Consider the following 13636-nt stretch of genomic DNA (forward strand, 5'->3'; position numbering starts at 1 on the left):
AGGAAATATCAGGATTAATACACCCCCTTCAAAAATAGCTATCTCCTCCCTCTGTGATATTTATAAGCATGATATGGTCATTAAAAAGAGACCTGCAAAAACATTTTGCCAAAAATTGGAGCATGCTTTGATTCATGCATCTATCATACTTTCAGGATTCCACTGCCTTTAGGAAGTGGGGGAAGGCTGCCTGTTAAATACATCTTCTGAAACAACAACCTTCCTCTAGGACAAATAGAATAGAACAGAACAGAATAGAATAGAATAGAATAGAATAGAATAGAATAGAATAGAATAGAATAGAATAGAATAGAATAGAATAGAATAGAATAGAATAGAATAGAATTTTTTTATTGGCCAAATGTGATTGGACACACAAGGAATTTGTCTTGGTGAATATGCTCTCAGAATACATAAAAGAAAAGATATGTACATGAAGAACGATAAGGTACAACACTTAATGATGGTCATAGGGTATCTGCTGGCACATTTTATCAACAGGCTACATTAAATTTAGCGTTTGCAAGCTCTAATTGCCTTTTTCTTATTCTACTTAAAGGACCACTCAGTTGCTATAAAGAGAAATGTAATGAATCCAACAATCATAGATCAGGAATTGCATTTATTTATTACATTTTACACACACAAATCCCTCTTCCCTCTGCCTGTTTATTATTATAATTCCTCATGGGAGAAAAGGAGCACTTCATGTTAGCCTAAGCCTTCTCAAATTTTGATTTATTGAATAAATGAAAACAGTCTGGAATCATACAACACACTACTTGATAAACAGCAATAGTATGCAGTGCTACCACTAAAATAGTTTTCCTGAAATTTACTACTATTACTGAACCATAAACCATAGTTTGCAGACCACATTGCTTGTGTTCACACAGCATTGCAAGCCAAAACAAAGAAAACCACATTGTGGAGTTTGTAAATCATGGTGAATGAAATTAGAAAATACTAGACGATAACTGATGCTCTTTGGCTGAATGTAAATACTGCATTGTAAGCCTGCAGTATGATATGTGGTGGGCATCCAACTGCAATTATTCTGGAATTCAAATATAGTTGGACCAGCTAGACTTTAATTCAAGTGAATATGGCAGGTATGTGCGTATATGTGTGAAGGAAGCTTTTATTTATCAATATCCCAAGTCTTTGGAAAAATCAAATAGGTATAGAGAAACTTTTTAGCTCACTGTCTTGTCTAGTCTTGACCCACAAAAGACCCCAGGAAGAGATATCTCCTATCTATTCATTCATTCATTCATTCATTCCCACCTTCAAGTCAACATTCACTCCTGGCACCTGTCTGAACAAGTCCCTTCCGTATTTTGGCAAGGATTTTTGGAAGTCATTTGCGGTTGCCTCCCTTCTTGAACTGAGAGAGAGGGACTGGCGCAAGGGCACCCAACTGGCTTTGTTCGGTAGGAAGTTAGCACCCACCCCAGTGGTGGGTTTCAATTATTTTTACTACTGGTTCTGTGGGCGTGGCTTGGTGGGCGTGGCATGGCTTGGTAGGTGTGGCTTGGTGGGCACGGCAGGGGAAGGATACTGTAAAATCTCCATTCCCACCCTACTCCAGGGGAAGGATACTGCAAAATCCCCATTTCCTCTCGATCAGCTGGGACTCGGGAGGCAGAGAATAGATGAGGGCAGGGCCAGTCAGAATTTTTACTACCGGTTCTCCGAACTACTCAAAATTTCTGCTACCGGTTCTCCAGAACTGGTCAGAACCTGCTGAAACCCACCTCTGACCCACCCCTCTCTTAGAAGAATGAAATATTCTAGGAAATATTAAAAAGGCAGAATATTATTCTTCCTTGGATGGAGAAAAATGTTTTTTAGGCAGGAAGCAGACTTAAGAGCCCCCACCCTCCTCAATAGCCCACAGCAGAGGTCAGCACTTAAGAGATAAAGAGATAGCTAGGTCTATTCATAAGCAAATGCTCTCACCCAAGATCCAACAAAGATAGGATTAGCCTTCTACCCATCTAGCAACAGAACTCACCACATGGCATCTGGGGAGATTGCATCGGCCAATAAGGCTCAAACAAACCTGGGACTCAAAAGACAACCTACAAACTTACCCCTGCATGGCCCCATGGGAGTCTCATAACCAATCAGAATACAAGATCAAATTCAAAGCCCAACATAGGGTATAAATCTCTCTCTCTCTCACACACACACACACACACCCATGTGTTTTTTTGCCCAGGACCTCAAAACCATGTGGACCTGTCCACCATTAAGCCATCTTTTCAAGCAGTCTCCATGAATCCAGTGTCTTTTTCCCCACTTGGAACTGAACCCATATGGACATTTCTTCCAAGTGTTCGTAAAGTGGACTAGATAGAGTTTCCCACTTTCTAGCCTGGTGCATTAACTACTACACTAAACTGACTCTTCATTCACTCCTGATCCTTTAAACCAGAGATGCTGGAGATTATACTCAGATTCTCTGAATCCAAAGCACATGTTCCATCTTGATGGTGCAGCTCACCCCTCCAAACTAAGCCATGTTGGGAGAACAATTGAGCCAACATACAAAAACAAATCTTGCCTGGCACTCAGTTGTCTTTCTTGTGATAACACACAGCAGTCATCTGTTGCGATTAGAATGTAAACACCCATCTCTGTCCTGGGGTAAGGCCCAGTTCTGAGCAAACATTCAACCATTACACACTAGAATATCTTGCACAACAGATGCGCCTGGCCTCTTGTACTTCACAATCAATGGTCCAGTTTTCAAGGGAAGAAAAAGATGAAGTCAGCCTATTCATTTCTCTCCATCACCATCCACCCTGCTTGCCAGTTCTTTGAATAGTTCAGTACCAGGATCCACTCAAACTATCACAGACGGCCACTAAACAGGACTCTTGTTTATTTTTCTCAAAAACAGTTCAATTTAGCTTCATCATGCTAGGCCCAAGGTCTTGAGTACTGGGAGGGTTTTGCTTTCAATTGCAAAGACTGGCTCTTGGTTCCCATTCTGATCATGCTGCCACCCCCAGAGTGCTAAATTCCCTTTGGCTTTCTTTCCTGCTTCCCATTATCACTCAATCCTTTGTGTTTCTTGAGGGAATTCAGGTCTCTGGTGCTGCATGCGCATTGAATGGAGGTCAGAGGCCGACCACCTCACAAGATGCAGAAGGCCCATAAATCTGAACAGTGGACAGAAAGCAGTTGAAAATCCTCCCACGCCTACAACTACAAGCAAGCTGATGAAATGCAAAACCCCAGGTTTAAAATATTTGGCTTTTTAAAATAAAAAATATCAATAGTCCTGAAGATAACATAGACCAAAACAGCTGGTCTAAATTATCTAATTTGGAAAAAAGCCTCAGTTGTACCCATAAAGCCATTTCACTAAATTCCATGTAAAAGATAACATACAACTATTTTTCTTATAGCAGTTCATAGCAAAGCATAGATTAATTTGCTATCATGTGAGATCTCTCTCTGTGTGCGTGTACAAGACTGTATGAGTGTGTGTATGTGTGTGTGAGAGAGAAAGGGAGAGGGAGGAAGGGAGAGAAAGACTAAGTGCAAGAAGTCCAATTCAGATCCAGTCCCACTTTCATTGAAATCATCTCTTTGAAATTAGGATACTACTTCTTTTGGCATTCATTCTTAAATTAATGTCTTGGAGAAAGGTAATCGGAATGTTTATCGAATGTGTAGCTGGCACAACATTTGGATAGCAAATAACCCAGAAGTCAGAAATGAAATTCAAAACAAGCTTGAGAAGTTAGAGAAATAGGCTGAAAGTGACAAAATGAAATGTAAGAGAAATGTGTGCAAAGTTATTCTGTACTTTATATACTGTAAATACTTATGTACAGTATGAGGGATACCTGGGATAGGAGTTAGTTCTTAGATGAACATAGCAGAGGTGCTATTCAGCAGGTTCTGACCAGTTGTGGAGAACCGGTAGCGGAAATTTTGAGTAGTTCGGAGAACTGGTAAATACGACCTCTGACTGGCCCATCTATTCTCTGTCTCCTGAGTCCCAGCTGATTGGGAGGAAGTGGGGATTTTACAGTAACCTTCCCCTGGAGTGGGGAGGGAATGGGGATTTTGCAGTATCCTTCCCCTGCCACACTCACCAAACCATGCCACTCCCACCAAGCCATGCCCATAGAACCGGTAGTAAAAAAAATGGAATCCCACCACTGGAACATAGATTCATTTCCGGGGTCCTTGGTGCTCTCTGAGCTTGGATATTTTCTTGCCGATATTTCATTAGCCAAACTAAATAACATAATCAGTGCTGGTGATAGAGATCTCATTCACCAGTGCTAGAGATTCATTTTCCTATTACCAAGAAACAAATCTACTTCTTACCAGTTTTTCAGAAAGCTGGTAGAGAATCCCAACATCTCTGTGCAAGAGATATATTGGTTCTACAATAAAAGTAATTGCTGGAATTCTTGAGACCCTCATCCCATCTCTCCTAATAGATCTTCCGAAAGAGAGAATAGAAATTCTGTGAAAATTAATGGTTGGAAAAGATTAACTTTCAGGTTAGGCAGGTGCCCAAGAGCTGCCCAGTAAAGGCTTACATGAAAATGATTTTGGAACAGTGGTTGATTGCAAATTAGTTTGAGCCAACAGTGTGATGCCAAAAAAAGGCAGATAGAAATGTAGGCTACATCAACATAATTAAATTTCCAGCCCATGAGAAAAATACCACCCTTTAAAAAAGAGAAATTAGAATAGGTTCAAGGGTAATTGGGGAATTAGAAACTGAGGCTTATGAAGAGAAATTCCTGGGTATGTTTAGCTTTCAGGAAAATAGGGGGAGGGGTATACTAGCAGTCTTCAAATACTTGAGAAAATGTCATGTAGAAGGTCAAGAGCTCTTCCTTCTCATTCCAGAATGAAGGGCACAGACTAATGGACTTAATTTACAGAACATTCCCCTGTTTTTTTTTTAAGGGAAACAAAATTATTTATAACAGTAAATAACAATTTGACACTAGCCAGAGAAGTGATGGTTGGAAAGTAATTTAACTTAATTACCAAAAGTTAAACCGTGTCTTTAATTTAAATAGGGAGCTTGATTTGATGAGCTAAATGGCTCCTTCCAATGCTATGATTCTCTTTCTTCTGTATCTCCTTCAGCAATAAATAGATTTTTTTTTTTTAAAAAGTACTGGTGGACTAGGGATGACCAACTTTTTTTTTGCAGCTAGGACATGAATAGCCCAAATGTCTTTTGGAAGCATGACTGGTGATACTATTTTATCCGCAGAATTGAGAGGACTACAATTTTGAAATGGGTGCCTTCAGCCCCTACTCCATCTCCAACAGCCCCCACCCAACCAAAACAAATGCACTAGAGATTCTAACACTGTGATGGTGAACCTATGATATGTGTGCTAGAGGTGGCATGCAAAGCCCTCTCTGTGGGCATGCAAGCCATCGCCCCAGTTCAGCTCTGCTGAGAATGTGCATGCGCATGTGCTTCCCGCCGGCCAGCTGGTCTTCAGGTCTCTGCCATGCATGCGTGGGGGGGCGTGTGCATGTGTGGGGGCGGGGCACATGCAGGGGGGCCGTGCACGCATGCACACAGGCAGGGAGTGTGTAGGAGGGCACATGTAGGGGGCCATGCGTGCATTGCATTTTGGAGGTTCGGGAGCATGCACATTTGGGCACTCAGTCTGAAAAAGTTTAGCCATCACTGCTCTAACATGTTTTAACAGCAGTGAGGATTATTTTCACACAATACTGGAAAAATGAATATATACCAAAAGAAGATACTCGATTGTGCAGAAATGGATAGATTGGCATTGAAAATTAATCAGAAAGAAGACGTAGAATATTGTCAAACATGGAATTTATTTTACCAATGGTTGGAAAAAAAAGAATTGGAAATTAAGAATGTAATTGGTATTGTTAAGCAAATTAAATACCCAGACAACACAATATTTATAAAGCCCTAAGAATTGTATTTAATAGACAATCAATAATTTTAAAAAAAGAATCTAGGTCAGGGGTGCCAAACGTGCTGCCCACGGGGGCCCAATGTGTGATACGCTGGCCATGCTCATGCCCAGTTTAGCAAAGAGGAAAAAAAGTCTCGATACATCACATGATGATGCCATGACGACATGAGTTTGACACCCCTGCTCTAGGACCAGCACATGTGAAAAATCTTTAAAGCTGCAAAAAGGGAATTTGAAGGACATGTGAAATGTACAGATTTGTCTGTCTCTATTGCTGGTTTAGGAAACAATTGTCCAATTTTTGTTCTCTCATGCAAAGCAACCTTGGACAGCTGCAGATGTAATTAAAAGATGGACAACAGGAAAGTCCAAGCCAACTCTTTCCCAAGGGGACATGCCTGCAATCAGAATTGTTTCCCTTAGCTGGTTTTGGGAGGGGGGGTGCAGAAGTGACAGAGTTGGCTTGTTTAAGTCTTTGGCTATATGGTTGAAAGAGAAGAGAAAGACTTCCTTCACTTATTTCCAAATGTACTTGCACTGCTTTGTTGCACGTGTGACTCTTCTACTCCTCTGACCCAGTTCTGCTTTTTTGGTACCACAATGGGATAGCAGAAGGAGCAGAAAGAGCAAAGCAACATAAAGAGTAGGGAAAGAGCCAATAATGCTTCAGAACAACTAGATTCTGTACTAGCTTCATATCTCAGGGTATCAACCTTGTTAACCCTCAAGACACTTTTTTCCACTATTTATTCAAAATGGACTGTGATTGATCTATACTGGGATATGTGTGTGTGTGTGTGTGTGTGTATCATATGTGTCTGCATGTATGTGTATGGGTCAGAGGTGGGTTTCAGCAGGTTCTGACCAGTTCTGAAGAACTGGTAGTGGAAATTCTGAGTAGTTCAGAGAACCAGTAGTAAAAATTCTGACTGGCCCTGCCCCCATCTATTCTCTGCCTCCCAAGTCCCAGCTGATCAGGAGGAAATGGGGATTTGCAGTATCCTTCCACTGCCACGCCCACCAAGCCACACCCACCAAGCCATGCCACGCCCACCAAGCCACACCCACAGAACCAGTAGTAAAAAAATTTGAAACCCACCACCGGTATGGGTATATATTTATTTTCTTTTGAGAGCAGGCATCAGAATTTCATTTTTAATGTGTTCTAGTGTGTTCACAGAAAAAGTGGCAATAAAGGTTATCTTAGCTTAGCTTGGCAACTTGAAGATGTGTGGATTTCCACTCCCAGGATTCTGCAAAATTCTGGGAGTTGAAGTCCACACATTGTCAGGTTGCCAAGGGCGAGAAAATCTGTTCCACAGGCTGCTTTTCATTTCATTTTAAATGAAAAAGAAATGGAATTTTTATATAGTTTGCATACAAGATGTGTGTGTGTGTGTGTGTGTGTGTGTGTGTGTGTGTGTGTGTGTATGTTCAAAGGGAAGAGAAAGGGGAAACACACACATAGACATATACAGGGAATGGGCTGCTGGGGGTTCGCAGGGGTTCAGGAGAACCTCGAGCTAAGATTCTGTGCAATTCGGAGAACCTCCAAATCCCACTCATGGCTGGCCCTGCCCACCCCACCCCGTCCCTCCCAGGAGTCCCCACATGGCCCATTTTGGATGCACATAGGTGCAGGGCACACACGGAGGTTTGGGGAGGGTGAAAAACGAGCCTACCAAAAGTTTGGAAAAGCCAAAAATGGGCCTATTTCCGGCCTCCGGAGGGCCTCCGGAGCCTGACGAGGCCGTTTTCGCCCTCCCGGAGGCTTAAGGAAAGCCTCCAGAGCCCTGGGAGGGCAAAAAGCCACCCCCCTGCCAAGGTGCAGGAGGCTGACTAGGCCACACCCACCATGGCCACACCCACCCAGCAACCAGGCAGAGAACCTCTTGCTAAAATTTTTGAAGCCCACCCCTGTATGTATGCATGTATAGATCTGGATCTAGATATATAGAGAGAGATAGAGATATAGATAGATAGATAGAGACAGATATATATATCCTCAAAGCAAATTCGTTTGGCAAAAATAATGAAAACATTGCAAGGATGTGCATAGTTCAGCCTGATCTACGTGGAAGATTAGCATGAGGGACCGACAGCCCATCCATCTGAGCCAGCACCAGGACATTCCTCAAGGCCCTGCGAATCCTCTGGATGCAACATGGTTGGAGGGAAAAAAAACATTATTGTAACCATTACAGCTGAAGTAAACAAACCACTTAATGGGGGTGGGGGGGGACACAACAAAATGCTTGCGTAACAAGCAATTAAAATAAGACATGGGACAAGACTCGGCATTGCGGTTTTTGCCCCCAGGACTACAGATGTGGTGAACTGGCAATCTTTGCACGAGCAACATTAGAAAAGGGCAGTGGTGTGCATTCTGCTTCTATAAACATGCAGAGGAAGAGGAGGGCACTGTCCTCTTGAAAATGCCCCAACATTCTCAGAAGTGTGGGATGTGAAGGACCTTCTTAAAATCCTCTATCCAGCTTGTGGGAAGAGAGCTTGGAGAAGACCATTTCTCGGCATTTCTTCATGGAAGGAGAAATTCTTCAGTGATGTTTCAAGAGGATGACTTCCCGAGCGGCAACATCAACATGCCTAGTGAAAAAAAGCCCCTAGAAAGAATTCTCCTCCCGTGGGAATACACACTGCAGCATGGAATGTCAAGATGACTGTAGTTTGCTGGAGAGAGTATGAAAACAATGGGGAAACAAGACATATTCCTTGGCTGCTTGAGAACTGAATGAAGGAAGCATGACACTCCGTCAATGAGAATCTCTGTCCTTATCTTCTCCACTGAATGAATTTCTAAATCAACTTCTGTTTTTACCGCCCGATACTCCCAAAAAAGTAGTTTAGGTCCAGACAGGATCATTGGGCTCTGCTGATCCATGCTTGAAGTCCGAAAGGCAAACATGCTTTTGAACTTCTTCTTTTTTTTTTGAAAAGTTTTACAAAAAGAAATAAATTTTTCTCCCCCCCTCCCCCCTCCCACAAAACCCCCCCTCCCCCCCAGACTTCCCGGAGCAAACACAAGGTATAGTTCAAAAAACTAACATTCACACATTAAATTTTTAAAGTCTAACTAACACAATTATAATTCTTCTCTTTCGCATATCCTGACTTCCTCCTTTAAAATCAAAAATTACGTCCTTCATTCAAAGGCAGTCTGATATCTCTTAGTCTGATATCTATTTTGAATATAGTCAATCCATTTCTTCCATTCGTTTAAATATTTTTCTTGAGTATTGTCTTTCAAAAAGGTTGAGATTTTGGCTTGTGAACTTCTGTTTGTTTTATTTCTTCACCATCTTTAAAGTGGTTCCCCATAAGGATCATTGCTTGCAACCGTACAGTCACCCCAAGTGTCAGCTCGGGTAGATCGGTTTCATGGGGTATTTCATGCAAGCATTGTTTCCAAAAACTGGCAAAACCTGTTTGACCAGAGCAAGGGTGGGAAAAATATATTTAATCTCACATCAATTTTGATGGTTTTAGAGAGGTAGTGGCTGATTCATACATTGCACTAAGTCATAGTTTAGCTCAGTCATGGTTGAGCAAGCTATACTATATTGCCTGACTCATCATACCCAACCATACTTTACAACTCATAATGGCTGGGTTCATATACTATATACTACAACACTATTAAATGATCTACAGTAGGACCTTTCAGAGCGCTCCCAAACTGTATTCCACACACCATTGGTAGACTAACTTATGGATGGGGAGATCACTGAATAAAAATACAATCCTGTGTATCGATTAAGTATCATGTTGGAAGCCTGCTAAGAAGGTCGCAGACGGTGATCACATGACCCCCATGATGTTGCAACTATCATAAATATATACCAGTTGCCAAAGCACTCAAATTTTGATGAAATGTCCATGGGGATGATGTGATGGTTGTAAGCAGAATTTTCATAAGTCACTTTTTGCAGCATCATTATAACTTTGAACAGTCATTAAGTGAATAGTTGTAAGTCAAGGACTACCTATATATGGTGGCCTGCAGAATCTTTCAATCACGGTATAATGGTCTGCGTACTGTATATACTGTATAGGAAAAATGTCAGAATCACTGATAGGTTAGCATACAATAGAAAACTGGGAGCCTAATTTTTTTACTGGCTAACCATGAGTGCTTTCTAGCAGTAATGCCAGGGGTAGCATTCCACCGGTTCGGACCAGTTCAGGTGAATTGGTATCTCCAACAATCACCTGGGAACAAGCCGGTTTGCTCCGATGATCAGCTGGACCCGCCCAACCACCCCTGCGCTTTATTTACCCATATCTTCACAGCTGATTAACACGCAGAGCGGATTGCCTCACCTCAGCTGTTTTAATTCCCTAGCACTAACGCGGAAGGTGATTTTTCATTCAATTGTGCACACGTGCAAAGTGCATGATCACTGAATCAGTTGTTAAGCCAGTAGGCTCCCACCACTGAGTAATGCCATAAGAAGAAAGTGGGTTGGTAACTTAAAGCTATAGTCATTTTATCTTCTGTCCTCCTGCCTCCCAATGTGCTTGCAGATGAAAGATAAGAAACTTCTACTTGTGTATGATAATATGATAATCACACGTTAACTGGTTCACTATGGCTAAGGTTCCCATTTTAAAATATAAATTTTAAATATTTAAATATTTTAAATAAATAATATTGCCTTGTTCCATTAGTGCTGGCGCACACACACAAAAATAAGCTAATGCAGAGGAGCTGCGCATATAATCCTTAACATCCTAATTGGGGGCTACTTTTGGCAATATATACACACTCTTTTGAATGGAGCATTTACCATGATGTTTTGATTCAGGGTTACACAGTGGTAAAGGGGTGGGATCTGATTGCCCTTCTTCAAACTGATGCAGAAACATATGACACCTGCTCCCAATTAAATCAGAATCTGGCTTCTATTCAAAAGCATTTCTCTCTCAAAGACCTCCAAGCATGTATGGCTGGCTGAAATGTACTTGCAGAGTTAGGCTGGATATGCTGAATCTGAGCATCAGAAACACTGATCACCTCTGGTTTGGTTCTGCAACCCAATAAGACAGACACAGATTTCAGAGGATAATTAGAACTGCAGAAAAAACTATTGCTACCAACCTGCCTTCCATTGAGGACCTGTCAAAAAGAGGGCTGTGAAAATATTTACAGACCCCTCACATCCTGGACATAAACTGTTTCAACTCCTACCCTCAAAACCACACTATAGAGCACTGCACAAGAGAACAACTAGACACAAGAACAGTTTCTTCCCGAATGCCATCACTCTGCTAAACAAATAATTCCCTCAACAGTCAAACTATTACTAAATCTGCAATACTATTAGTCTTCTCATCGTTCCCAGCACCCATCTCCTCCCACTTATGACTATATGACTGTAACTTTGTTGCTTGAATCCTTACGATTTATATTGATATTGTTTCCTGATTGCTTATTTGTACCCTATGACCATCATTAAGTGTTGTACCTTAGAATTCTTGATGAACGTATCTTTTATGTACACTGAGAGCGTATGCACCAAGACAAATACCTTGTGTGTCCAATCACACTTGGCCAATAAAAAAATTCTATTCTGTTCTGTTCTGTTCTGTTCTGTTCTGCTCTGCTCTGCTCTGCTCTGTTCTGTTCTGTTCTGTTCTGTTCTGTTCTGTTCTGTTCTGTTCTGTTCCATTCTATTCTATTCTATTAAGGCCCCGATTGGGGATCAAGCAATAGCCATAGAGAGGTATTTGGGGCAAGTATGACCCCCACATCTGCATCATTTCAAGACATCATGTGGAAACAGTGCCAGATGTTGTTAACTACCAATTCTTTTCCCCCACTATCCCAGCACAAATTTTCTCAACCTTGGCTACTAGAAGCTGTATGGACTTCAACTCCCAAAATTCACCAGCCAGGCATGAGGTATGCCATGCTGGCTAAGGAATTGTGGGTTTTGAAGTCCACACATCTTCAAGTGACCAAGGTTGGAAAACACTATCCCAGGAAAATTTTACAACTGGGTTCAATCAATAAGATACATGTGGCCACTACAGGTATGTCCCAAAATAGTTCTCCTGGTAATATTACCCCAAATGAAACAAACCAAATATTTAAAAGTTATGATATTTATGTAGTTATTTACCAAGCACATCTAAATCATATTAAAGTAACCAAAATATCTTTACAATCCCCAAGGCATGTCACAACTTTTGAGTACCCCTTATGTTTGGAAACTGAAAGCTGAAAAAATTGATACGCCCCTAGGCAGTGAGCAAATAGCAGTTAAAGAGAGAAACACACAACTTTGCAGTGTTTGCTAGGAAATGAATACAATGGACCAATGATTTAATGATTTATGTACATGATGTTTAAATTCCCTCCATCTTAAAAAGATTCTGCGCAATATGTAGGTATTTGTGGGCAAGCTATTTCATAAGAGGGGATCCCATTCACAGAATGCCTTGTTTCAGGACCCCTTTCCCTACTGTTCAAGGATTCTCTCTTCACTTGAATTGGGTGAGAGGATCAAGTATGGAATAGGATATCTTGTAGACATCCAGACCCTGAGTCACAGATTGCTTTACAACTAACAAACACTACCTTGCATTGCCCTTGAAAAGAAATCAGTGGTGACTATCGGTAGTCTTTGGGTTATGATTGGAACCAGAATTTTCATTGTTAAGAAATATAATCAGAAAGTGCAACGTCACATGACTGTATCACTTACCAACAGCAGTAGCAATTCTGGGAGCCCAGGTTGCCATCGTAACCCAAGGAACATGTAGGTCAGGAGTGTCAAACTCGCGTTGTTCATGGCATTGTCACATGACATATCATGACTTTTTCCCCTTCACTGAACCAAGCATGGGCGTGGCCAGTGTGTGACGCATCTGGCCCATGGGCCGCGAGTTTGATGCCCTTGATGTAGGTCATTAAGTGAAGTTCTCATATGATCACACATTCTGACTTCCTGCCAGCTTCCCCATTGATTTTGCTTGTGGAAAGCCTGCAGGAAATGTAAGAAATTGCAAGCATGCGACCACAGCTCACTGTGACATTATAATTGTCAGCCAGGTGCCCTGATTATGATCACATGACAGTGGGGATGCTGGGGTGTCCAGAACTACAAGGACCCATCAGAAGTACAATACGAGCAGCACCAATGCAATTTTAAATGGTCACTGAGCAAATTATCGTAACCTGAGGATTACCTGTAGTGCATCTCCCTCTTTTTTTTTGGTCTTACATGGTAATAAGGAGACTGTCACATTAGCAATAGACAGACACTACATTTTGAATCAGTTGAACTTTCTGGGTAGTTTTCAAGGACAGCCCTATATAAAACAAATTACAGTGATCCACAGTGGCAAATAAAATAATTTTATATAAAGACACTGGAGAAAAAATGAAGCAGTTAACAAAAAAAAATCATCCTTTATAAAATGTGGACAGTAGAAGCATAAGAGAGATCAAAATAGTGCTTTGCAAATGCAGAATGCGAAGTATATCAGCGGAACAAATTTCCTGGAACTTTTTAAAATCCCTTTAGAGAATGGATAAACAAAGTTTTCAAACCATCTGTCTACACATGGCCATGGACAATGTCCATTTTAGTTGTCTTGGCATGTGGCTCTTCACTGAATTGGAGGAGATAATTTTTTAGAAGTTCATATTCGAA

At 41.3% G+C, this 13636-nt stretch overlaps 1 protein-coding gene across 6 annotated transcripts in view; it reads right to left on the bottom strand.

The window, feature by feature from the left end:
* RIPOR3 (RIPOR family member 3) overlaps positions 1-13636 on the bottom strand; it is a 145450-nt gene that overhangs the window by 88785 nt on the left and 43029 nt on the right. Inside the window, exon 2 of one of the 6 annotated variants that reach the window (XM_058175042.1) lies at positions 4354-4495. The exons of the other annotated variants lie outside the window; for them this stretch is intronic. The gene's annotated coding sequence lies outside the window, so the exon portion shown is untranslated. The remainder of the gene's footprint in view (positions 1-4353; positions 4496-13636) is intronic. 6 annotated transcript variants of the gene reach the window in all.

Source organism: Ahaetulla prasina, chromosome 3 (assembly GCF_028640845.1).
Source record: "Ahaetulla prasina isolate Xishuangbanna chromosome 3, ASM2864084v1, whole genome shotgun sequence".
Lineage (NCBI taxonomy): Eukaryota > Metazoa > Chordata > Lepidosauria > Squamata > Colubridae > Ahaetulla > Ahaetulla prasina.